General features: G+C 38.7%; 1 long non-coding RNA gene across 1 annotated transcript in view; it reads right to left on the reverse strand.

Annotated features, from left to right (window-relative positions):
• Nucleotides 1-25,418, reverse strand: part of LOC309484857 — a 50,335-nt gene that overhangs the window by 24,702 nt on the left and 215 nt on the right. The gene's annotated exons all lie outside the window — the stretch shown is intronic.

A 25,418-nucleotide genomic window follows, 5' to 3' on the forward strand; every position in this document is an offset into this window, starting at 1 on the left:
ATTAATAATTTTATTAAGGATGCATTAAATTGATCAAGTGACAGTAATGTTACAAAAGATTAACATTTCAAATAAATGTTTCTTTTCATCAAAAATAAATCACGGTTTCCGCAAAAATGTTAAGCATTTAACACGCAACTGTTTTCAACACTGATAATAATAAGAAATATTTCTTGAGCATATTAGAATGATTTCTGAAGGATCATGTGACACTGAAAGAGGAATGGCTTCCAAAAAGTCAGCTTTTCCATCTGGAATAAATGACATTTTATTAAAACAGAAAAGTTATTTAAACTGTAAAAATATTTCACAATGTTCTTGTTTTTACTGTATTCTTGAACAAATAAACACAGCCTTGTTGAGCATAATAAGAGACTTAATTTAAAAACATTAAAAAATCTTTCCGACCCCAACCGTTTTGACAAATTTGCCAGTGGTGTGTATATATATATATATATATATAATTTTTTTTTTTTTTTTTTTTAAAAGTCTTAATATATTATGCACTTTAGCTTCCTACAGAACTGTATTTTGATTTAAGGATATTTTGACTAGAAAAAAATATTGGTAATAAACACGTTTATATCTATTCACTTCCTACTTGTTTTTACTGGGTCAGAGACCATCATGGTAACATGATATTATGAAATGTGGTCCATTTAAGCTTATGAAAAGATATGTGGGGTCTGAATATGAATGTTTCTTTATATTATTTTTTATTTTATTTGTATCTTTCTATTTATCTTTCTATTGCAATATATTTGTACTACACCTGGAGACACTTGTAAGTACGAAGCCCATGTCAGTGACATTGCTGCTTTTTGGTCTCTCTTGTGTGCTGTGTGGTCCAGATGGTACAGAATCAGTCTGTTCCACTGGGTCTCTAGTAGACCGCCCAGAGGGACAGTAGCCATCTGCCCAGGACATCTCACTACCCACACACAACTCTGATCTGGAACACACACATGACTACACACAGAAACAAAAGAGCCACTAAACTGCTCATCTAGAACATTTCCTGATTTCTTCAACAACGGTCAGAGTGTTGCCACCCCAACATAGTGGCCCAGACTCCACCAAGGGCCGATAGGACCTTTTAGACTAGCAAGTAATGATGTAATGAAAAATACATATTTGTTTGGTTCATTTTTAGGGGCCGTTTACACAACACCGTTTTCAATTACACATCAGAAAACTTTGTATGCGTTTTGGCCGTTCATTTACACGACAATACCGCTTTGGGGACCTGAAAAGGCAAACTTTTGAAAACTGGTTTAAAAGTGCAAGTTTTTGAAACCGATACTTTTATTAGCTGTCTCATTTTGAGGGCTGCATCCTCCAGAGGTCGCATTTGTCAGCCACTACATCATTGAAGCTGCTTCGTTTCAGTAAATTGACCACTACATTCCAAAGTCATAAGCTTTATTTGGAATAACAGTCAATTTTATAATGGTTACAGTTCTGAAATAAGACATCCTTTAAAGGTATAGCGGAGGATGTTTTACTTCCTGGTGGGTAACCACACTATTGGTCCTCCTAATTGTCAATCATTCTGGTGAATCAATCAAACTTTTCAAAAAGTGGAGAGGGCGGGTCTTATCTAAAATTTGGAAAGATCCTCCGCTATACCTTTAAGATGTATGTTGCCGACAAATGCGACCTCCGGGAGGACACAGCCTTTGAAATGAGACACATGCTGCGTCCGAAATTGAATACTTCCCTACTATATAGTATGCGAAAAACAGTAGGTGAAAAGTAGGCGGATGACCTACTACTTCCGGGGAGATTCTGAAGTGTGCATTCGATGGACACTTTACTATCCCATGAGGCCATGGGAGAGGATTTATGAATGGAAGTGAAGCGACGCAACTGACGCTGGTAGGTCACATGATAATGACAACATGACCGATGTAGTACGTCTGGATTACATTCATATTACACACACTGAAATTCAAATGTAGAACCTACTCAGTGCGCATTTCGGGACGCACCGACAGTGATTGTCTCCGTGTAAACTACAAAAATGCAAATTTGTGAAAACAGTGATTTCATGCGCATGCATATTACATGTTCAGTCTACGAGCGCGTATAGTTTTCTTTACAAAGTGACATCGCCAACTACTGGTCTGGCATGCATAATACAGTGTTTTAATCATTTTTGAAGATCCGTGTGAAGTGAGAGCGGAGAACGCATAGGGAAAACTTCCATTTTTAGTACATTTTTGTCGTCTAAACACACCCTTAGTTAGATATTTCCTTGTTGATAAACACACTACTATTTTCATTCTCACCCAATCAGTGCTCAATCATTCACTGGAATAGATTAGTGATAATTGGCTCTCGGTTGTCAGTACTTTAGCATCCTAATGAGAGCAGTATTTACTAATCTAGAAAGGGGAGTGAGAAAGTACTCCAAGTTTGACTGCTTTTAATGAGACCCAGGTAGGCTAACTGGAGCAGTCTGGAGTAATTAGGAAAGGATGTAGAGCATTTTCTCTCACCCCGTCCCGCCCCCCACTATCTTCCAGTGTCTTCCCATAGGGAGGATCCTGACAGTGGAAAGCTAAGGGGGGGCTCTAGGGAATTAGGTCTGCCTGAGTGATAACCTACATTCACCCAATCTGACGTCTTTCTGCTCTCCGCTCGCAAATAAAACTAATGACATACCGCAGGCCTTCAGACATGCATGAATATTATGTTGATGTTATGTGCATGTGAGCGTTACATTAACGAATGTTCAAAAACTGGCTACCTACACACGTTAAGACATCAATGCACAACGCATCATTTTCTTCTTCCATACGCATGCATACAAAATGCATGGAAGAACTTGGAATTGTTCACACACACATAACCTTTGATGATGCTCCTCTGCTCCTTTGATGGCAATTACCTGCGGCATGCTCTGAAATTCTCTTAACCTTATCTGATAGGTTAATTAGCTAATGCATATTCGTCGCACTGGATGCTGGAAAAATGTCAGAAGCGATATGGAGAAGTGCTTTACGTTTACCTAGCCGACATTACAGCTACAGCTACAAGTATTTTTAAGACACTCCCCCTTTTTATACTCTTTCTTTCACGGTTCATCAATAGCCGCATATAATACAGTTTATCATTTATCACTACGGTCGTCCTTTCCTCTGTTTTCACTTTCACGCCCCTTTGCAGGACTAATGAGTTCTTGCAATTTGCAATTAAGAAAAGCATTTTATCATTATCACCTCCAGCTATATTCCATCTCTCCTTCTTTCCTCCCTCACATCCCCTTCCCCAGTGTGGCCTCTCATTGTGATGATCCCCCTCGGGAAACCTGGATCCCACCTCAGCGGTCAGAATCAATTACATTCATATCTTTCTCTCCCTCTCTCTCTCTCTCTCTCTCTCTGCTGTTTCCATGAGTCACATTTTGCAGGCACAGCATAGACTCCCCTGTCAGGTCCTGAGAAAATGCTCCTCCTTTCAGTGCGTTTAACAGGTTTAGAGGGGGCACTGGAGAGGTGATAAATTCACTCAGAGCGAGAGGAAAATGGAGAGAGGGGAAAGGTGTATGTATGGGCTGGGGAAGCAGATGACAGGTAGGAATAATAACCAGACAGATGAGGGAGGAAAAACAGGGACAGAGAAAGGAGAGAGTGTGCATGTTACAGTGAGAATAAGTTTAGAAATCTATCTATCTATCTATCTATCTATCTATCTATCTATCTATCTATCTATCTATCTATCTATCTATCTATCTATCTATCTATCTATCTATCTATCTATCTATTGTCCATTGGGATACATTCATTGTTTCATCTCATATACATCTCATATATATTTCAGAAGAAAGCAACAACATGAGGATGATCATTATTTGGGTGATCACTTTAAGGCCTGTATAATCTTAACACAATAACCTTCAAACTTTAAGCTGAAACTATTTTAAACTACATTTCCAGCTAGATTTTGTCAAGCCAACATGAAGTCTGTGTAGTTTGGTGCCTAATCATCGAGCTAAACCAAAAATGTTTAGATCCGTATCCTTTAGTTGCTTGCAATGTTGAAATATTTGGCATGCAGGTTTAAAAGATCTCTTGAGTAACCTCTCGTATTCATTTTCCTTTGGAGAGGGCTGTCTTGGTAACAGACAAACCGTAAAATAAACATAAAAGAAAAATAAACAGGCAGAAACAGCACACAAACATTGGCAGGGTCAAACCAAACTGTGTACATCTCTCATTCTTTCTCTTCTGTTCAACTACCTAAAACACTCCAAACGGTCATACAAAATTTCTCTCTGGCATGAAACACGCATTGTGGAGATTTCACATTACATTGCTGTTAGGTTTTTTGCATTCAATCTCAAACAGGGCAAAATGCCAAGCACAATGAAACCCATCAGTCTCGCTATGTTACCAGATTGTGGATATGAACATTAAATTCTTTACATATTATTTGTGCGAGGGCTCTGAACAGCACTGTCAATGCAATGCCTACCTCTCATATATCTCTATAATCAATACCATGTTATGCAGCCACTGGAGGGAGAAAGAGAGAGTGAAAATAAAAAAGAGAAAGAAAGAAAGAAATAGAGAGAGCAGTTCTGAGCTTTCCTGTATTAAACGGCTGAGTGAATTTACAAGCATTTTCAGCACGTTAATGCATTGGCTGTGCCTTTACCAGCTGACAGTCGAGTTCTGCATACAGCTCATTGACCTCACACATGTACCTGGGCCGCACGTGTCACTCGTCGCATCCAAGTTCTATTACGGGACTGGTAGAATCAATATATCAAACATCCATACTGAACGCAGTAACATATAGGGGCTCTGCTTCAAAACTGCACACTTTAATAATGTTTCTTTAAACATTTATCACTGAGATCTTGTGCTTTTCAATACTGCCATGCCTCCAGGGCTCTGATTTCTGAGGATTGATATTTTCTTCTAGGCTTTCCACCTGCTGTTCACTTGGACAATGGCAAGAGAAATCACACATCAATAATACTGACTCAACAGAGCACAGAAAGCCAAGAGCTCAAGCTTAGTACAGTTTACACCCTTTGCGCTGCTTTTAAAGGGCCAATTAGGAGAGGTTAAAACTGTGTGCCAGAACAGTGTGGCAATACGCTGTATAAAAGATTGAGGTAAGTACTGGCTCGCCACTTGCTCATAATCTCATGTTCTGTTATAAAGGGGTTTATTTTGGAGCAGCTCTAACTTATTAAGCATAAAAAAGAAATTCAAATGTATTTTGTATAAATTTGTATTTACATTTTTATTATTATCAGCTGTAATATACATTATTGGAAATATTTTATTTACGCGTTTATTAGTAATCCATTACACATTAGACATTAAAAAAAACATGAACATTTTAATCAGGATATACCAGAACAACTTCTGGAGCTTTGCTTAGACTCAGTGTGAGAGTGTGTTGTCATGTGTGTTGGGGAATAAAACTTGCAGGATATGGCTTATTGTTCTGAGATAATGTGCGATGTAATGTTCTCCAGCTCTCTTGGACAGAGCACGGTCAACGAAAAAGTCCCATCGCCGCAGGCTACAAGGAGCGCCAAGAACCGCACCTGCCAAAGACAGACTCCATCACGAGAGCCATATCAGGTTTTACTGCAGGGGTGTGTGTGTGTGTGTGTGTGTGTGTGTGTGTGTGTGTGTGTGTGTGTGTGTGTGTGTGTGTGTGTGTGTGTGTGTGCCTCCGAGGAAACAAAGCCTTTTAAACACCTTTTCGTCTGCACATCATCCAAAGGTACAAGCACAACCTCCGAGCAATGCCTTTAACTCTGGGAAAACATTACATACGCAACACACGTTTGGCTTCAGTACAATGGAGAATTGTCCAAAAAAAAAAAAAAATGAAGGTATAAAGGACTAGCAGAAAGAAATGTAGAGGAAGAAACATCAGTCATGTAACATAAGTAACAAGCCACCCCCTAACAAGCCATATGCATAAGTAACAAGTAAGCGTAAGCAATGTATGCATAAGTATGCATTAGCATTAATAACAAATGCATAAGTAACAAACCACAAGCCACCCCCTACCTAACTTTTGGTATGCCATTTTCCCCCTGTGAGCTCTGCTATAGGCCTGGTTCAGCACTTTAAAGTCGGACATAGAGTTCCATCTGATATGGAAGTCTATTATGGTGTAAAAAAAACTAAATAAAAAAAAACTTTGAAACTTTATACAAACATCATAACCAGTTGCTTTGCTCTTCACTAATTAGTCGATGCAGAACTTTGCACTAATTTTGATACTCACAATTAAAGACATTAAATCCATTGCTGATCTTATCCAGATTCTTATCAGATTTTTCACACGATTCATTCATAGTCAGACTTTCAGTGTGGTTGGCGTTGTTTTGTCACTAGTGTTTGTGGCACAAACTGTTAAAGTTTGTCTTGCGCTAATGAATTGTCTTTTGGCACTAGCACCCAAATGTCAATTACCTTAAAGGCAAGGCAAGGCAAGGCAAGGCAAGTTTATTTATATAGCACATTTCATACACAATGGCAATTCAAAGTGCTTTACATAGAAGAAATTTAAATAATGAAAAGAAATAAGAATAATTAAAACAGTTTAGAAAAATAAAATAAAATACAGTACTTTTAAAAAAGAAAAAAAGAATATTATTATAGATCTTTCTTTCAAAGGATTCCCTTAAGACTTAAATCTTTCAACCTTCTTTTAACCTTCAATCTTCTTACGACTTCCATCTATCAACTTTCCTTTAACTTTCTTTTCTCCCTCATTTACTCACACGTTCTTTTCACTTTCTTTAGCACTTTAGCACTGCGTTCACATTCTTTCTCAGACGAAAACTTTAATATCGTCATTTAAATACTGTTCTACTTTCAAACCCACATTAATACACGTCACTTTCACATTATCACCTTCTGAGTGGGCATTTACAGTTTCGGGCTAAATGCCCTGCTGACATAGGAGAAATTAAAATAATTAAAAGAAATAAGAATAATTAAAACAGTTTAGAAAAATAGAGTAAAATACAGTACAGTACAAACAGTCGGACGAACAGCGGCACAGTGCTCATTCAGTAAATGCACAGCTAAACAGAAGTGTTTTGAGTCTGGATTTGAATGTGACCACTGTAGGAGCACATCTGATCTCTTAAAGACTTAGTTCACCCAAAAATGCCATCAATCACATGACATTTTCATACATGACCACTTTGACGCTTCAAAAAGGTCATAAAGAGATCGTAAAACTAATTTATATGAATTGAGCAGTTTAGTCTAGTGGTTTTCTGAAGAGACACAATCACTTTATATGATGATCAGATTTAATTTGGGATTTTATTCACATATAAGCATTAATTGCTGAACATAAACAGATTCTCAAACGTGCTGCGCAACATGAGAACAAACCTTGTCGATTCTTGAGGAAGCTCAAACCAGAGCCGTTGAAAACAAAAACGTTGTTTTTCAACTACTCTGGCTCAAAGGTGCTACGTGACACACGAGAATGAACCTCATTGGTTCTCGCACGTCAAGCGAACATGCTTGAGCTTCCGTTTCCCACAACTGATGTGTGTGTTAATGAATGTTTATATGTGAATAAAAGCCTAAATTCAATCTGTTCATCATATAAAGCGATTGACTCTCTTCAGATAATGTGGACTAAACCGCTCAATTCATATGGATTAGTCTTACGATCTCTTTATGAACTTTTTGAGGCGTCAAAGTGGAAGTTGCGTATCTGTTAATGGAGACACAAAAAGTTCTCGGATTTCTTTCAAAGATCTTCATTTGAGTTTCGAAGATGAACAAAAGTCTTACGGGTTTGGAACGACATGCGGGGGGAGTAATTAATGACAGAATTTTCATGTTTAGGTAACCATTTAAAGGCTTCCAAAAATGTTACAATACACTTGCGATTAATACATTTAATAAAGTGATAAACAATGAGCGTTCTTCTCATTCTGTCTGATTCAGATTTCAACGGAAAGCGCTCTAGCAACCTATTGCTATGGTTACTTCTGCAGGAGAACAAGAATTCTATTGAAATGCTGAATAACTTAATATAACTCTGTGCACTAACAGGTTTAAAAAACACTGTTGAAACATTTTTATGCTTGTAAAAAACATCACAAACTTTTAATATCCCCTCAGTCTTTTGTTTTGACTTATTTTGGAGAAGCCTTTATCACCCCCATAATTATATGTATGAAAGAACACACATACACCATTTTAATTTGAAATCTTCAAGCCCACTTTTTTCTTTTCCTCCTCTTTCGCCATGAAATTCTTTTCTAATCTGTTTGTGTTCCAAACAAATATTTCATAGAACATCTTATTTTTGTGGTAACCAACAACAGCACACATCAAACCCGAGCTCATAGCTTTATCTGACAGGTTTGTGGCGTGTATGCGGGTAGCTTCTACAATGATTTTTAATGAGACCAGTGGAAAACAAGATAACAGAAACAGGGAGTCATCATGGTTGGATCCATTAGTTCAGGAAACTCTGGGATATCAGCAACTCAGAACGGAATTATTTTTGGGCTCAATAGAATAGTGTTGCATGACATAATTTAGTATGTTTTGTAGCAAAACATAATTTTTTTTGTGCCATTCTTCAAATATCATAGAGCTGTGCAGTTTATCCCCTTTGATAAATTTGTGTCCTAATGATTATTTAAGTGTTTTGTTTAGAGAGAGAGAGAGAGAGAGTGTGTGTGTGTGTGTGTGTGTGTGTGTGTGTGTGTGTGTGTGTGTGTGTGTGTGTGTGTGTGTGTGTGTGTGTGTGTGTGTGTGTGTGTGTGTGTGTGTGTGTGTGTGTGTGTGTGTGTGTGTGTGTGTGTGTGTGTGTGTGTGTGTGTGTGTGTGTGTGTGTGTGTGTGTGTGTGTGTGTGTGTGTCACACATTTTATAGGGACATTCCATCAATTATTTTTATACTGTACAAACTGTATTATTCTATCCACTAACCATACCCCTAAACCTAACCACCACATAAAACATTCTACATTTTTATCATTTTAAAATTTTTATATTTTCAAAAAACATGACTTATTATGATTTATAAGCTGTTTACCTCATGGGAACCAAAAAATGTAACCACAAGGACAGGGATTTCAGATATCTTTGTGGGGACATTTTGTCCCTATAACATAGAGTATACCTGAACCACACACACAAACAAACACATATATACTGTATATAAGAAATGTATAATTATGTTAAGAAAGCTTATATAAACATCCACATATCAGCATCAAAACAGATGTCTAAGAAATTCATGCCTGTGTGCATAATTGCATTCAGAATGAGTGTAATCTCTCCCTCCCTCCATCTTTCTCTTTCTCTCTCTGCTGCTTTTGCACTCTCTATCCCGCATCAAAGAAAGAGAAAGGAAACATGCAGGCATTGTGGGAGGATTACGAAACGGGAAAAAAGGTGTGTGTGTGAGTGTGAGTGTGTGTGTGTGTGTGTCAGAAGGAGCAAGGAGAACACAGTGTGGGAGACTGGGATGGTACACATGAATTACAGGGTTTAGTGTGCTCATATTTCAAACACACACACAGACACACACACACTTGTATGGTTAACTGCAGTGTAATTACAGAGTGTTATCTATGATTACAGCGGTGGCTTACACCTGATGCCAGAGAAAGTGCTGCACACTTTAAATATTTAATCAAATCCTTCAGAATGAACCTAATGAGGCAGAGGGTGGGGGTGGAATTACGCTTGCTTACAAACATGGAAACATACCTGCACACTCACATGCACGTACACAGCAAAGAGAGATCATTCCGTGTGAGGAGGAAATAAAGAGGAGATAAGAAGAAAGTAACCCTTTTATAGGCAAATGGAAATGAGAGCAGAGGGAAAGGAAAGATTAAAACAACCAGCTGAGAAGGAACAGAGAGAACAGAGTGATTATTCTGCGTTTGACAGTATACCTTTAGACCAAGTCTTTAGTTCTTTTGTAGAGTTTAATAATTAAAACATGCCAGAGTCTTTTATATTTTCGTTCCTTTCCTTCTGTCCTCCATTGAAAAACTGTTGGCTCTCCCACATCTCCATCACTCAAATCTTAGAGTTGAGTTCTGTTTAGACAGACGGACGGATAGACAGACGGACGGACGGACGGACGGACGGACGGATGGACGGATGGACGGATGGACGGATGGACGGATGGATAGATAGATAGATAAGCACATAACATTACAATAATAATGAAGGTAAACAACTTACAGAGCTCAGACTTGTACCACCTGACTGCTGCAGATTCATTTCAATAGTGTTGCCAGAGAAACACATCCGAGTCTGAGAACATCACAAGTTGCCATCTTGCAATTATGGTTATGACATGGCGTAAACGCAGCATAAGCTCATTGTTTTGGTTTCGGAGGAACTGTAAAAGGCGGCTGCAGTTTGTTTGCGGCACTCTTTGATTGTCTAAAACTCGCCATAGCCTTACAGAAAGCACAGAAACATTGCTAAGCTACGTAATATGCTATCAGTTTCTGATGCAGAAAAGTTAGTTCATGCATTCATGACCTCGAGACTGGATTACTGTAATGCTTTATTAGCTGGTTGCCCTGCATCCTTAATAAACAAGCTACAGTTAGTCCAAAATGCCGCCGCTAGAGTTCTTACGAGATCAAGAAAATATGATCATATAACACCGATTTGATCATCACTGCATTGGTTACCTATAAAGCTCCGTATTAATTATAAGGTATTGCTACTGACTTATAAAGCCCTAAACGGCTTAGCTCCAGTCTATTTAACGGATCTTCTATCACCCTATAATCCATCGTGCTCTTTAAGATCACTAAATTCAAGGCTTTTGGTCATACCTAGGATATCCAGAACCACCAAAGGAGGGAGAGCATTTTCACATTTGGCTCCAAAACTCTGGAATAGTCTTCCTGATACTGTTCGTTGCTCAGACTCGCTCTCCCAGTTTAAAACTAGATTAAAGTCGCATCTCTTCAGCCAGGCTCCTACAGTTCAAACTACAATCCGGCCTCTAGCTCATAAATGCCAGAGGAGAACTGGCCCCCGACTGAGCCTGGGATCTCCCAAGGTTTTTTTTCTCCATTAGGTCACCTGATGGAGTTTTAGGACACCATTAGGTCACTTGATGGAGTTTTTCGGTTCCTTGCCACTGTTGCCTTTGGCTTGCTCAGTTGGGGATATTTTGGGGATATTTAATTTAATTTTATCAATCAATAAATTTCTCTTGAAACAAACTTTGTTGTATTATTTTAATTTAATACTGTGAAGCTGCTTTGATACAATCTGTATTGTGAAAAGCGCTATACAAATAAACTTGACTTGACTTGACTTGACTGAAGAAGTGTGATGTTTGCGCGAGCAGGGTGCACGGAGGTATGGAAATACATGTTGACAGGCAGGGCATCCTATTATTGCATTTGGACTGAATGCAATGATTGGACGGACATTTTTTGGTCCTGAGACTTCCACAGAAAATATATGTAAAAAAAAAGTTCTATTATTGATTGCTATCAGGATGTGAAGAGATTTTTAACCAGTATAACAAAAAGTGTTTATGAAAATAATTGCCTATAGCCTACCCTACATTTCAGTTGAAAAAATATGAGTATACTATCTACTATTTCCACACACACACCAGACCACGTTCAGGCACACACACCTTCACTCTGTCACCCTTCCATCTGCCCAATGTCTCACCTTACGTCCCTAGCGGGGCTCTCCTTTACTCAAGGCGGTGTAGGGTTTGCGTAAAGGGTGCGATCCAGAACGCAACCCCCCCTCCTTGTCCCAACACACACTCACACACCCCATTATTTTCCAAAAAAACATTGATTTTTCTGTTCCCCAGTAATGCTATCATCTTCTGGAAACAAACCCACCAAGGAGTTCAGTTTGATCAATTCATATCCCAATGCACCTTTCTCTCTCTCTCTCTTTCAGAGGTCACGGGTGGTGGTACACATGCACCAGTATGCAGGTGGCTTTATGAAGATCATCTCCCTCCCGTTTCCCAGTGGAAATGGATGTCCATTAAAGATGACATCACACAGGCACTACAACAGCCATGAGCAGCTGTGGCCCATAAGAGAGGCTCAGCTATCCTGTAATGTCTCATATGAGTCTAGCAGACTCATGCACACACACACACACACACACACACACACACACACACACACACACACACACACACACACACACACACACACACACACACACACAGAGCAACGTCATGGCTTTGGGGAAAACTAATGGCACAGCTCACCTAACACATAGAGAGAAGTGACTTAAACAGCACACACACAAACCCATAGGATAGAAAATCCCATCTCTTTGCTATCTTGGAGAAACAAATGAGATTAAATTGAGACTTTTGCTTTATTCTTGTTTTTTTGAGAATTTAATCTTTCGTCGTCTCAAGAGTTTTGACGAAGATGCAGATAGTGCTGGCTGAACACCAAAGTCTGCGATCAGATTTCAATTTGAACTCAAACTTTTCTTATAATTTTTTTTCCGGGGATGTTATTTGTGTCTATTTTTAGGAGGAATGTTGATAACTCAATGATACACAACTGAGAACTAGAGATACAGCAATTTTAAAATGCTGCCCAATACAGATAACCCTAATTATTTCTATGTTATGCCCAATAACTGATAAATGATAATATTATAAAACACAAAACTAAAAATCAACTGTTTTTAAATGCTACAAGTGAATATACATTACAACATTAAAATATATAGTATGAAAAAATTATATTAATTTTGAGATTTGCTAAAGATTACATTTAACTAGGTTAGTAAACTATTAGAGTTTTGATTAACTAGAAGTAATGGCAAAGAGAAACTAAAAGTAAAAATGGATTAGCATGTACATATAAATATCCAATATCGACCAATAAATTATATATATATAAAAAACCTCTATTAATGGGTATCAATGCATCCCTACTAAGAAATCTCTGCTGACAATAAGTTTGCATAACATGTCAACTAACTCTCATTAGAATATTAGTAGACTGTCTGTTAACTCTTTATTGTGATGCTCCTCCAACAGAAATTATACTGACTATAAGTATATTTGCAACTACATGTGAAGACTTCAGATGCAAAAGCCTCTAAGTTCGTCTAATGTTTTCATTTAATATTAACATTTTTATCAGGCTCCTATAGGTTTCAAGTACCAGCATTTCTGAATGGGCTGAGATTTAGTGAGTTTGAAGTGAAAGTATTTGATGAGCATATACCTATGTACAGAGAGCATTGACTCAATATTATTATCTCATTTTTGACAGAGGTGGCTTTTAGAGTCTTTTGCATCGGAGGTCTTCATGTCAACTTATTCTAACCCTAACCCTACCAGTCTACTAATACTCTTCTAACACTCTATTCCAGTCACAGTCAACAGAATGTGTTAAAGGGACCATCAAAATAAAGTGAAACCAAAACCTCTAAATCTATAATCTCCTGAGATACAAAAGAGCAATATCTAAGCAATACAACTGTCATTTAAAAAGTTAGGAGAGGTAAAACATTTCAGCCCAAAACTGTGAGCTTGACACATCTAATCATTCACACAAAAGTGCGCCGACATAGGTAATTTAAGCAGGAATAATTAAATCTTATTCATCATTATACGTCTCATACAGACTCCTTCTCTCTTTCTCCTCATGAAGTTACACATCTGACAGGTGCTCTGCTTTCGGCCAGATTGCTTTGAGGGACAACAGCAACTGTTGCGTCCACCTGTCTTTCCTCTTTTCTTTTCTTTTTTTTTCATTTCTTTTTAGTCAGTGTGAAAACAGCTTCACACTGAACACATTGTGCTTATTGGTCACTGAGGGTTTGATGTCATGTTAGAGTATCAGGATTTTAACAGAAGATGAACTCTCAAGTCAATGTCACTGGCAAGGCTGATATTAAATCTGTCACGGTAGGGTCCATAGAAACACACACACACACACACACACACACACACACACACACACACACACACACACACACACACACACACACACACACACACACACACACACACACACACACACACACACACACACACACACACACACACACACACACACACACACACACAAACCATACAGTCACACTAACACAGCCCTGCAGGGCCCCCTAGTGCTGCTGAATAGTCACTAAAATAGAAATTAGGACACACACACACACACATACACAGACACACACACACACACACACACACACACACACGCTAACACACATATGCATGCGCATGCATACACTTCTTTGATATTTGACAGGTTGTGTTTTCCTTTACTCTTTGCTGAATGCCTTCAAACACATTTGCTGACTGAGAATTTTCAAGCTTATATACAAGAATATGAACATCAGTGCAATTTGACTTTCAAGACCACATATGGAAAGGTGATGCTAGAAAAAAAAAAAAAAAAAAAAATTTTTTACAAAAAATACGATTTTTTTATTTTTTATTATTATGAACAGAACGTTTGGAGAGATTGTCTAAGGTGGTCATTGTAGTTCGTCCATGCTGGTCATGTGCTTGTTCGCTTGTTCTATAGCTGGTTATTGGCTGGTTGACCACCGTGTTCCCAAAACCACCTTTTACTTTTAGCTAGTAGCTGGTTTGTTGCTGGTCTGAGATGGTCTATCTGGCTTGGACCAGGTAATGACCAGCTTGCGCAAACTAATGACTAGCCTGTTCCATTTAATAACCAACTTGGACCAGCTAAGCTTAGACTGGCAAAAAAGAGTATTGTCTTTTAGTTCATCTTTAGCTTTGATGCTATCAATATGCATACAAAAATAAAATAAAAACCTTTAGCTGATATACACATTTAATATTTATATTCTTTCTCCGAGAAAACATATACATGTTGCATACAGATTTGCAGATGCAACCTTCAACTGAAGAGCATGCAGAAAATCATAGATAAAAAATGCACTGCCTACATTTGTTTTATAGGAAATACATCAACAGGAAGGATAACTGAGCTTGTCAAGCAATTTCACCATATCCAGCGCAATAAATTATGCACAGTCCTGAAATATTTCCAAAGGTGCTAAATGGTTTAACTAAGCTGGTTTGTTAAACTGTGACTCAAGGCATTGATCTCACTGGGCTGCTTACTGGCGTAGAGCTAAGGTTATGGCTATAGCAGTGTTCTGTGCTGAGTTAGCAGTATTACTATGATGTACGTCGCTCTCCTGAGGGATGCAGAACACATGCTGTTGCATGAACAAGCAGTCTGAAACATGACAGGGAGGCATTTGGCCTCTAGTTTCTCTCCAATACTGAGGGGGAAAAAGGGAGGACAGAGAGAAATGTAAAATGCTCACCAAGGAAAGGGCCTATATGACATCATTTGACATTTTGTTTAAAAACACGCATGCACACAGGAACTTCATAACTCAAGATGTTCCTGCTCCTAAGGAGGGACACCCTTAATCCTGCTCCGTTATTCCTACAGACATGAATGGTATCTCAAATCATATGGCTTTTTGAGGAGAGGTGTGCTATTGTTTTTTAAGCGATGAGACTTGCAATTTCCACCCGATGAAGGATAAAACAGGGACCATATAAGGACCATATACGAAACTAAAAACCAAATAATATTGTATAGTTACATCTAGCTTCCTAAGCATCTATTGCTTCAGAAGGGTGAAATTGAAAGCACATTTCTGTAATTTGGCATGATCTACTTTGGATGGCATTACTCCACCGTTCTGTTTGTCTTCAAAAGGGGAGGAGGCCACAATCAGTGTTCAAGGTTTGAGATTAAATGAGGAATCTTTTAGGTGAAATCTTTCAAGAGTTGGGTTTTCATGCTTCATGGGGACATTCCATAGACATAACTCTAAACTTACTCATCACAGAAAGCTTTCTGCATGTTTATTCCCTATTTAATCCCCATAACGTAGGGTATACATACCTAACCACACACACACAGGCTAGATATAATTCAAAAAGCAGATTGCTTATTTTCCTGCAAAGAAAGCTAACATTTTCTCAGAAAATTAATTCTTTCTTATTTGAGATTTACTCAACACTCACATTTGTGATCAAAAGCACCGCAACCTAATGTTTGTCAAATGCGTAAGTGATATTTTCCTTTCCCATTTTCTTAGTGCTTTGCTCTGTGAGGTCCCATACCTTTTGATAGAGCATACTGAGAAAGAGCATGACATTTACCAGCATGTGAACACACACACAAACATTCACATCCTCATTTCAGACTCTCATATGCGGGGCATAGGTAAATCCTGTCACGCTGACTGGTATCTGTTTTATATATTCAAGAACATCAACATAAAATACATATCCTATACCTGCATGAAATAATGTCTTAACAAATGTTTTGGAATCATCTTGGAAATGGGAGGAAACGCTTCACTCTTGCTTTCCACCTTTAACAGGAAACATACAAGCACGAAAGAAAATCTCTTGCCTCTCTCAACACATCAGTTTTATATTTTATACATCAATCACATGCCTGGCATTGGCACAACACTAAACCTGGACCACAGGCTGCATAAACCACAGCTCATTGATATAGACTCTGGCATGAGCACATTCATCTTCTTCCCAGTTCACATATGTTACCTATCACAGTAGAACCAATCTGATTTACACACCCTCATCCTTCTTGATCGAAAGGGTCAAAAGCCAAGATTCTAATTAGGTTAATTCGAAGTGCTTGTGAAATTGGGCTTCTGAGATGGTGACGACATGTTGGGGATATAACGGTGGGAAACAAACACTGCAGAGCTGAAATATAGCCAATGGTGTTCAGGTTTCATCTGCCTTCATCCTTTATCTGTACATAATATTTCTCTCACCTAGCCTGAGGCGGTCAAGTACTAACAATATTGCCATAACGCCAGCTGTCACCGTAAAAGGGAGAGCGGGGCTGGTTGTCACCCTTTTTTTTTTCAATGAATATTTTTCAAGATAGGCACATCAAATCAAGTCTTGAAAATCCTGGCTACAAAAACGATATGTGACATTTTCACTATTTGGCCAGGAAAAATCGTTCAGGTACACCTTGCTAGTACTGGGTTAGACCCCCTTTTGCCTACCGAACTGCCTTACTTCTTCATGGCATAGATCCGACAAGGTGCTTGAAACATTCCTCAGAGATTTTAGTTCATATTGATATGATAGCATCACGCAGTTAGATTTTTCGTCTGCACATGATGCGAATCTACCGTTCCCAAAGGTGCTTTATTGGATTGAGATCTGGTGACTGTGGAGGCAATTTGAGTATAGTGAACTCACTGTCATGTTCAAGAAACCAGTTTGAGATGATTTAAGTTTTGTGACATGACGCGTTATCCTGCTGGAAGAAGCCATGATGGTTACACTGTGATAGAAAGAAATACCAATTTGCAATATCAAGCATAGCCTGTTTTTGTACAGCTAAAAATAACTGGCAGTGGATGACACCAAAAGCCTTGCACATTCAAATTGCAAATGGTGGCGCACGCCGCACACCATATGTTAAAAATAAGGTGAATAATCACACTACACGGGTTATGTTGTCACGATGAGGACCTGCCATTAAACAGTCTATTATAGGATGTCCAACAAATGTAAAAAAATCAAACAAGAAATAGCAAAAACGTATGTGTAACATACAAAACATCAGAAAAACATATCTTCTTTACTTACAGTTCTTTTTTTCTTTCTTTTCTTTTTGCCTCTTTACATTCTCCTCACTCAGGCTTTCTTTTCAAACATGATCTGCATTGTGGACAGACTCACAACCCCCTGTAACGATGGATATGCCAACCTGCATCTCTGGCTCTCTGGAGAGGGCCTATTTAAGACAGATTTGCACCCCAGGTCAAATGACCTCTAACTGGGCATGTTAGCCAGCAACAGTAGGCCTCCTCATCCCGGTGTTTAACCCTTACTCACCATGGCACTAATAAGGGGGTGAAGTGTGGTGAACACCCTAACTGTTCTCTAACATTAGGACAAAGAGACATACATGTTTGTGATTTGAGAGTCTAAAAGCTTGAAGCAGTGATAATCAGGAGCATTAATTAGTCTCATATGTACGTTGAGAGAATTACAGCAGTTTTTACATAAGTACGGACATAAAGTACAACTGACAAGTTCAGCAAAAGTTATTTAAAGCCTTTGCATTGTGAATGTGCCTATCATCTTTTGTTCTTGTAGTCATTTATTTTATGGAATAAAACATACAGAATCCTCACCTTGGTGATCCGCCTCAACAGGGAAGGAGAGCAGCTCGCCTGAAGGACTCACCCAGGATTTTTACATTAACATCAAGACTCCAGCTGACATTCTTCATGAGTCAAGCAAAAGCCCCCCACTGCTTTTACACCTGAAGCCCCCTCTCTCCATCCCTCATGTTTTTTTCTCTCTTGCGTTCCCCCTCTTCGCTTTCACCAGAAGGTATGCATCTGATTTTTCCAGAGAAAACTGAGCCTTCTTAAGCAATACTTCATGTTCCATAACCTTGTTTTACATGCAAAAGTTACACATTCACAGAAGTTATTAAAAAATCATTTAAAATATGAGGATTCAAGTGGATAAACAGTCTCTGAACTGAATATTTCAATAGGCATTTTAGAAAGAATATTTATAAAGAAAAAACATTTTCTAAGAAATTAGGAAAATGTTTATTTTACATTAATAATGGCTGACAGTAGTAAAGTTTATTTAACACTACTCTCAAAAACCAAAATACATTGACATTACTTTTGTCTTACAGTCTCCACTGAAAAACAGATAGTATAGGCACATACCAACAAGATAAACACGCAAAACAATATTATAATAAAATTAATACGGACCTGATTGTTCATGCCACCGGTTTCAGCGGTCATAGATATTAGGACATATCAAGATGGCTTGACCAATCAAAATAAAGTATGCAGAGATATATAATTCGTATAATTATAAGAAATAAATAATTAATTATTTCCTGAGCCACTATAAGCAGTGCTATCAACCCCATGACATGGGCAATTCTAGAGCATTGCTCTACAGTTTGAGCTAAAACAACTGTAAAGTTCAGACAGGCAAGGAGAGTGGGGGACCTAATTTCAGCATTTTATTAACACAATAGATATAACACAAAAGCCATAAAAACTGCAACAGCTTCACATACACAAAGACAATAACCAATAAATACAGTGAGGCGGAAACCGCCGAATGTTCAACATAATAGTTTAATCATAAAATAAACAAACATAACAAAACACAACATAAATAGTCAAGGCCTGGTCCTCTATCATCCTTCACTGCCGTCACTCCTCTTTTTACCCATCCGGAGCTCCTCTGTGAGACACTCTAGGCATGGCACACAGGGTGACGCTCATTAGCAATCGGCTTTCGACCCGCCCTGCTTACCACATACCCCCATCGCCCCTTGCAGGACCCCTCGTAGTACCCTCGAGGCTGTGCTCTACTCCTCCCCTCTCCGGGGGGGTCCAGTCATGGGCGGCCACAGCACCTGGGGGTAAGGGCAGATGAGGCGAGAGAAAGGGAGATGGAAGGATGAGGAGAGACAGAGACGAGAGAGGAATACAAATCTTGGTCCAGTTCCCAAAATGCACTGCCATCCGGTCCTTCACCAGCTGGGTGAACTCCTCCGCAATGCCTGGCGGTGGCGCTGGATATCCCTCGGTGGACAGCGCTCTAGCCCCTCGGACGCCTGCTGTACGGCGACGGTTCCTCCATGTTCGGGCAGTCGGCAGCGAGTCCCCTGTTCCCTGTGAGTCCTCCATCATGCCGGACGGCAGCAGGCTACGGCCTCAGCTAAACGGTGGCGACTCCTCCGCTCCCTCTCGGATGGCAGCCGCCCCTCCACAACCCAGGCGGACGGCAGTGACAAACATAAACAAAACATAACGTAAAGTCCAGGCCTGGTCCTCTCTCATCCTTCATTGTTGTCACTCCTTTTATCCATCCAGAGCTCCTCCATGAGACACTCGCTCCGTTCCCGCAGCTCTATAGCTCTCTAGAAGATATACAGATATGCACAGAGATGACTACCAGTTCGAATTACATATAAAACACATACAATAATAGCATCATGATCCTGAACATCGGTATGTAGTTCCAGTGTTAAAAGATCTTATAGATCTTACCTTTAGCTACAGACCAGTCTCTTAGCATTCAATCAGTCTAATACTAGAAGATGCAATCCAGACATCTATTGGGTTTAAATATCAGAAAATACTCATCTTCAAATATTTTTTTATTCCCATTCCTGTTCTGGCTTTCATTTCCTGACCCTAGGAGAAGGGTGTGTGTGTGTAGACCTGGAAGCTGGAGCAGAAAGTCACATGGCTCTGGTTTAGGTGGAAAATCAAACACAGTTGTGGGCAGGCACCGATTTAACCAAAATAGGTGCTTTAATCATTTTTATGGATGGTGGGAGTTTACAACCTTTATATGTATTTATGTACTCTCAGACTAGGAGAGAGGCATAAATCATGCGGTCACTGCAGGAGAGGAGATCGGAAGAAAGGACAGAAGAGTAGATGGAAGGGCAGAAAATGAAAGAGAGAGCCAAGAGAAGAAGAGATGATAGGCAGAAAGGCACAAAAGAACCTTTAAAACAAGTCTAATTTGACAAAGCCTCCTTAGTCAATTCAAACGTCACTTAAAATCATTATATATCGGACAGACTTAATGAAATGAATTTTTACTATTTATAATTACACTAAAGGACTCAAGATTTGCTCTTAATGTGGTTGGGATAGGGTGCCAAAAGCCAGGTGATTCACCTTCATTAGTTTAAATGAACAGACCCATTAGTCTCCTTTATTACAGACTAATTAGGCTATTAGATAAGGGCCAGGTGTTGGCATGCAAAAAGAGCACTTTTGTCACCTTAAAGTGAACTTTGTTGTGATGGAACTCAAAAAGCTTTCTCCATCCCTCCCACACAGAGTATTTTACAAGTCAACTCCGACCGCTGCAGGAATAATAACAGGGTTGGTTTTGGAGGTTGAAAATAAACAGGACGGGTCCTTGAGCTGTAAACCTGAGTTGGGAGTGTTGTTTTTGTTTCCATGGCTTTCGAAGCTCCACTGAGAGCTCATGGAGAATTGATTGTGTCTGAGTCACTCCCTCCGCCTGGTTACGAGACCTTTTTGTTTGTTTTTCGCCCATTTGCTTGTCGGCCCAAAGAGGTACGCCTGACCACTTTGTCTCCCCTCAGAACAAACTCACATATTTATTTCGGTAATTAATAAAACTTCAATGATTCACACAATTCACACAAAAGTTCAAATGATTCTCACAATGCCATATATTTACTGGACGTGGTGATAAAATGGTATCATAGCTTTGAGCAGGGGATGTGTGTACAAATGTGAGTTCTGGGGATATGGGGTGGGATGTTATGGCGCCTGCATGCTAGAGAAAGCACTAGGGGAGAGTTTGATGGATAGCAATGAGCAAGATATGTTTTGAGGGTGTGGAAAGAGTTGGGTCATTCTGAAAATCAAGTGGGAGTAAAACAATTTGGATTTCTGAAAGGAGGTTTATAATACCTGGAGAAAGCTATCTGTCAGCATTCCCACTGAAATCAATGGCAGACGCTTGAATGGCACAGGACGCCACAGAAGTTTGGATGAAACAATAGAAAGCCTTCCTGTAGCTCAAACAGTAGAGCGTGGCACTAACAATGGGTTTGTTTCCCAGGCAGGAAATGCTTGCAATAAAAGTCACTTTGCATAAAATGTGAAAATTACCAATACACTCGAATGTAAAGATGCTTTTCCACCATAGGGCCAAACAGTTCTCTTTGCTTAAAATCCCCCTGTAGTCTATCATTTTATTCCTTTAAAACTCACATGTGATCAGCAAAAGTTTTTTCCTTGAAAAGAAAAAATCTTCATGCCTTAAAAATTTGCTTGAATGTAACTCGACACCCTTGTCTCATTTAGTATACGCTGTTCTATGAATATGCAAATTAGCTCCGCCTCCACTCACTCACACCAGCTCAGAGATGATCACACGTTGACGTGATTTATTACAAGGTAGTTTGTGACGTCAAAAACACCAGCGATTTCAAACCACGTTTTTGAGACTGTCTTTGATTCACTGCAGTGTTAAAAATAATTTTTTTTTTTTTTTTTTGATGGTCCCTTTACACATTCTGTTGACTATTAGTAATGCTTGCACCTACATGTCTACTAACTCTCATTAGACTGTTAGTAGACTAGTTAGGGTTAGAATAAGTTGACGTACTTGCAAAGTTACCTATAGTCAGTAGAATGTCGGTTGGAGGAGCATCACAATAAAGAGTTAGCAGATATTAAGCAGACATTCTACTAATACTCGAATGAGATTTAGTTGACATGTATTTGCAATGTTACTTAGAGTCAAAAGAAAAAGAAGCTTCAGTGAACTAGTTTACAGAATTAACAGTTTTCACTAGTAAAGAAACATTCAGTTCACAAGGCCTCAAAAGATAAATAAATTGTAATAAATTATTGAAGAATGAATGATGAAAAAGAATGAATGAATGAATCAATCAATCAATCAATCAATCAATCAATAAATCAGTCAATCAGAGCAAGAAAAAACTTAACTTTACTGTATAGGAAAGAGTTCAGAAAAAGGAATAAATCCTCAGGACTAAATCCCGAAAAATCTTTTTGCTTGTGTCCTTTTGAAGTAGCTCTCTCTGTCATTAAACGGGAAGTACTTGAGGCCTTTCCAGAGAAAGGGAATGAAGAAACCACAAAAGAAGAGAAACAGAATCAGAAATGCCAAAGTAGTGACTTGACCCACAAGGAGTATCTCAGCTGAAATATCACACCTGTCTAACACAATTTTTAACACTCCTTCTAACAGTTTGTACATGATTGAACAGAAAGAAAATTGATTTCATTAGCAAAAGAAATACAGACTTTGGACAGAATCATTACATTTTTAATCAGCTAATAATATTGTGCACCTCTGGTTTCAGTCTCACAACTACAGATTGTACATCGGCTGTTCTTTATTAGAGGATATCTTCACCTCATGTATGAACTGAAGAGACATTTTGGGCTTTATGGGGTACCGCAAACAACAGTAATTATGTTTGTAGAATCGTAATTTCTTTTTAGATCATATAGTGGCAAATACAATTTATTTTTAGGCAGGGTCAGTGTCATTATGTCATTATGTTCTAAATTATTTGTTGCGAAACTCACAATTGCCAGAGCTAAGCACAAAGTTTAGATTTGTCTAAATTAAACTTTATTACACAAGATGTCACAACCAAAACTTATTATTATTTATTTAGTTTTTAGTATTTTTTTTGTATGTTTTCTTTCTGCAGTAGTTCTTTAAAATATTTAAAATGCTTCCAGAAGTGATGTAACTATACAAACGTAACAGAAAGTGTGGATGAATTGAGCTTAACTGGCTTTTGATATGATATTCACAAAAAGCATGAGCCAATGTGTTATCCTCTTCTACACTTGACACCCCATGCACCCACCAGGGTCATTCACTTTTAAGGCTGGCTGTGGAAATAGAACGCAGGAATAGAGCTTATGGAGACTAAAAGCAGGGCAATACAGATGCCAATTTAAAAGATGGACAAACAAGATGAGTTGTGTGGGAGAGGGAGATATATCAGCCTATTAAAGAAGCAGATATCCACCAGGAAAAAGCATGAATGGAAAAGGAGCAGAAAGAGAGGACTGAATACATTGTTTCATCTGTTATATAATGCAAACTGTGATGTTCTGATTCTGGCAGAGGAGAAATCAGCGACTGTAAAAATATAGACGATCATCAGAGTATTCAGCAACTCCAGGATCAACTGTTCTGAATCAACCCCTTCGGCTAAACCCGGACCTATTCAACGACGGGCTGGAGGCTGTCAGCATGATGGCTGCCCGCCAAACATGCTAACTGTGCAGTAAGAGATTGCAGAGCCTCCACTGTGCCAAACTGTGTTGAAATTAACCCAGTAATCAGAAACATTATGTTCTTGTGGGGAGAGCCCAGGCGATTGGCAGATGGCTAAGAGCATTAGAGAGATACCTGCCAAACGTTAGCCCGCTCTCTCCTCCTGGTGTGAAAGCCATTGTGATAAGGAGAGAAGGGCACCCCTGTGCATCTGCAGCATATGGTGGAGTAAATATTGACTGATATTATAATTATATATAGCATAATCTAATAATTAATCATGCACATGCTCACATATTCAATACTCAAGCAGACACATACTGGAGGAGAGCCATTTGTACATTACACAAGCAGGGAGACTATAACAGATGCCACAAGACCTGTCTATATTGACATGATGCTTTAATCTGCAATACTGATCACTTTCGATCTGAAGATGCTGCGATGGACATGAGACAAGCAAAGGTAAAGTCATCTAGTATTGGTGTTCCTAAATAGCTTTTCTGTACTTTTAAAGACAAAATCTTGACAAACGATTTAATTTAAGCAACAGGTTAGTGATTCAAGAGTCTTAGATTTATACAAGAGGAACCAGTTTCATATCCAGTTTTAAAAGTAATGAGTTACTTTCTAAAAAAGTAGCTAATTGTGTTACTTTATTACTTTTTTTATGGAAAGTAATGCAACAGTACTTTTGCCTTACTTTTTCTCACCTGGGATGGGCTTGCTTGCTTGTTTTTTCTTTTTTTGGCAAATGTAAAGGCCCTTTCACACCAAAAGTGAAACAAATAAGCCTCAGACTGAAGGAAAAGCTAATTCACGCCTGTAGAGTGCGCAGCTCAAACAAACTTTTCAGCTGTTCAACAAGGTCAACACCAAAGACATTGGATAATAAAGTGAGATTAAATTCATAAGGAATTTGTACACAAGTGATACTGAGTTTGCATTTCACTGTTTTTCTTCAATTTGAGGAATACTGAATCTGGTTTTGTGCAAGTGAACTACAATAACCATCATGTTCACACAGCTCACACAACGCCTCTGCACCTTACTCACGATTTCTCTCAACATTAAATAACGTTTTCATATTATAGTGTGACCATTAGCATAGCAAGTTGTTCTTAGAACATTGTTAGCAGGGCATATACGGCTATAGCACAGTGATAAAAGTGGATCTGACTGGATTATGAACACTAAGACACTCTTATTATTGAGTACTACAAAACCATTCAACTTTATGGGGATACTCCATGCACTTTAAAATGAAAATTCTGTCATTATATACTCACCCTCATGTTGTTTCAAACCTGTATGAATGTCTTTCTTCTGCTGAACAGAAAGGAAGATATTTAGAAGAATGTCAGTAACCAGACAGTTTCTGGTACAATTGACTTCCATAGTATATATTTTTTCCTACTATGGAAGTCAATGGTACCAGAAACTGTCTGGTTACTGACATTCTTCTAAATATCTTCCTTTCTGTTCAGCAGAAGAAAGAAATTCATACAGGTTTGAAACAACATGAGGGTGAGGTGAGTA

Source organism: Leuciscus leuciscus, assembly GCF_965113295.1.
Source record: "Leuciscus leuciscus genome assembly, chromosome: 21".
Taxonomy (NCBI): Eukaryota; Metazoa; Chordata; class Actinopteri; order Cypriniformes; family Leuciscidae; genus Leuciscus; species Leuciscus leuciscus.